Source organism: Sinocyclocheilus grahami, unplaced genomic scaffold (genome assembly GCF_001515645.1).
Source record: "Sinocyclocheilus grahami isolate Dianchi unplaced genomic scaffold, SAMN03320097.WGS_v1.1 scaffold648.1, whole genome shotgun sequence".
In the NCBI taxonomy this organism is placed as follows: Eukaryota; Metazoa; Chordata; class Actinopteri; order Cypriniformes; family Cyprinidae; genus Sinocyclocheilus; species Sinocyclocheilus grahami.
Genome location: NW_015505827.1, coordinates 28,511 through 31,576, shown reverse-complemented (window position 1 = coordinate 31,576; position 3,066 = coordinate 28,511). Strand labels below are relative to the sequence as shown.

The 3,066-nt window shown below is 37.4% G+C and overlaps 1 pseudogene; it reads left to right on the top strand.

The window, feature by feature from the left end:
* Positions 1–3,066, top strand: part of LOC107558529 (retinal-specific ATP-binding cassette transporter-like) — a 29,183-nt pseudogene that overhangs the window by 21,507 nt on the left and 4,610 nt on the right.

The following is a 3,066-nucleotide window of genomic DNA, read 5'->3' as shown; positions in this document are numbered from 1 at the left end:
GTGATTGGCTACAAGTGTGTTTTGGTGCTCGGTCCGATCCACTTTTAACAGCGTTTCTCAGAAATCACTTACTGCACCTTTAAGAATAAATGTCTGGGAAATATTATAGTTATTTAAAAATAATTTGTGATTATAAGAATGAATGCATCAGAAGGTTAAGCTTGCTTTTTATAGCTATAGTTATTTTTTTCACAGCTAAAAATAGTCACTGAAAATTAGTTATTTAGGACTATTATGGTAAATCTTCAAACAATACTTGGACTTTTTGAGATTCTGTATAAGCCAATAACAGTGACTGCTTGGCTAAATAATTGTAGTTAGCACCCCTGTTTTTTGTTTGCATATTTTTTGCAATTCATTGAAGTAAACAGTGTAAATAAATGTCTTTTTTTCAATTATGTTTTGTCTATATGCTACCGTTAAATTGTACCAGAATTATACTGTAAAAGCCTCACTGTTCTCATTGGAAAACCCATATTAGTTGACCAGAACGTTCTAAAAATAATAATTCTAGATTCTAGGTTCTAGATCTTGACTGCTTTTGATCTTTTGTTTAGATACAGACAGGTCGGTGTATGCTAACGGCCAAACAAACTCTGGAAGTTCAACCAGCAAAGATGGCAGAGGATCTCATCAGGTGAAGGGAATCTTTCTGGTCTTGAAACAGTTTTTTGCTCTTGTCATAAAGAGGTTTCATCTCACCACACGTTCCGGCAAAGACTTCCTTGCCCAGGTCAGAATAATAGCATTGCTTTGGAAACTTGTTGCTTTGTAACGTCAGTAATGAAGTGCATAGGATTTGGTTAAAAAATTACAGTTTTTATGATGCCCACTGGTATTCTCTTCCTCAGATTGTGTTGCCTGCTAGTTTTGTCCTTGTTTCTCTGATGTTCACACTGATTGTTCCTCCATTCGGCGAATACCCCAGTCTTACTCTAAGCCCATGGATGTACGGCCGACAGTTCACATTCTTCAGGTACAGTACATTTACGCTGGAACATAATCCGTTTATTTATTCACTGTATAGTTAACTAAGCAGTTAAAACAGTCTTTTAAATGTCTTTTTCAGTAATGAACAGATGCAAAGCCCAGATATGAGGTATTTTGGTGAGGTTCTTCTAAACCTGGATTTGGGACTCGCTGTATGGTGGATGAACCTCTAGAGTATGTGTACATGCATTCTAATGATATTAAAGAATATCCAAAGGTGTTTGTCCTGCTTACCATGTCCATTTTTGTTGTCCACAGAGACTATCCATGTAATAACATAACCACATAGTGGGAGATGCCCCTGGTGAACCCAGCGCTCATTGAGATGCTGGGTAACCCAGAATGGACGGACATCGGTCCGTCTCCCAGCTGCCAGTGCAGCACGCCCAACAAACTCACCATGTTACCGGTGTGTCCAGAAGGTGCTGGAGGCCTTCCTCCTCCCCAGGTTTGTCTCTCAGCTGTAGATATGTCACTATAAAGTCTTTAAAATGATGTATAGTGATGTGTTTCCTGCATTTCAGAGGATTCAGTCCACTGGTGACGTGTTGATGGATTTAACCGGCATGAACATCTCTGATTATTTGGTGAAGACCTACCCAAACTTTATACGGACAAGGTATTATGGCCCATTTGTGACTAATCATTCATTAACTTGCTCTTATGTTTCCAAGAACTCATCTTATTTGTGTTTTTGTTGTACAGCTTGAAGAGCAAGTACTGGGTGAATGAACAGAGGTATGGGTGTCTTAAACATAAGTAGAAAATACAACGACTCCATCTTGTGGTCACTTAGAGAACACATACATGCATTCTGTGATCTAAATATGTAGAAGAATGACGGTCTCTTTTCTTCAGGTACGGTGGTACCTGGTACCTGGAAGTACCTGGAACAGGTACTTCCTGTTCTTGATGTGGATCCTAAAACCATCCAGAATGCAGCTGCTCAGTTAGGACGTCTGCTTAACGTCACAGGGGTAACTGTTCTGGTTGTTTTCACTGGGAATTGATGTAATCAAAGCAAAGTAGTGAATACAAATTACTTTTAGTTCTTCTAATATAATTGAAATAATTGTTGATAACTGTTGTGATCATTTACAGGGCAGATACTCAAAGCTTACTCTGCAGGAGTTTGGGACACTTTGAGATATATGGAAACTGAAAACAATATCAAGGTGAGATTTCTTTCAACTTCACTTCCTGTCACAGTTTACTGAGCTCGGCTCGTCCCATTCAAGATAAATAACCCATTTGTTATCTCCTCTAGGTGTGGTTCAATAACAAAGGCTGGCACACTATAGTGGCCTTCATGAATGTGGCGAATAACACCATCCTTCGAGCAAACCTGCCTCCTGGAGCTGATTTATGAGTACGGCATCACAGCCATCAATCATCCACTAAACCTGACTAAGGAACAGCTGTCGGAGGTCACAGTGTGAGTGTAATGCTGACAGTAATTCATACATTTGTTTTACTTGCAAATCAGTCTCAGTACAGCTTTTTATGCATGTAAAAAGGTTTTATGTAAGTGTACTTCTCTTTGTGTAAGTATTGTTTACTTATACATTCTTTCAGACTGACCACCTCAGTGGATGCAGTGGTGGCTATATGTGTGATTTTCGCCATGTCCTTCGTACTGGCCAGTTTTGTGCTGTATCTGATCCAGGAGAGAGTGACGCAGGCCAAACACCTGCAGTTTGTGAGTGGGGTCAGTCCTCTGGTGTACTGGATTGCTAACTTCTTCTGGGACATGGTTAGTATAAAGACTCTACAACTCTACATTGTCACTGGCCTTACAAAAAAAAGGAATAAAAATAAATAAATAATTAAAACTTAAATGAAATTTATTAAAGGTTTATTTTTAGCAATGTAATTCTATATTTGCTAGAAATAATTTACATTTTTCATTAAATGTTATGTTCTGTACCATTTCATTTGTTAATTGAATTATGTTATTAATTTAAAAAAAATGTAATTAAAAAAAATAATTACTGGGCCCACACAAAAATATTTTTTTTTGCTTTTTAACAGTGATCATATATATATATATATATATATATATATATATATATATAT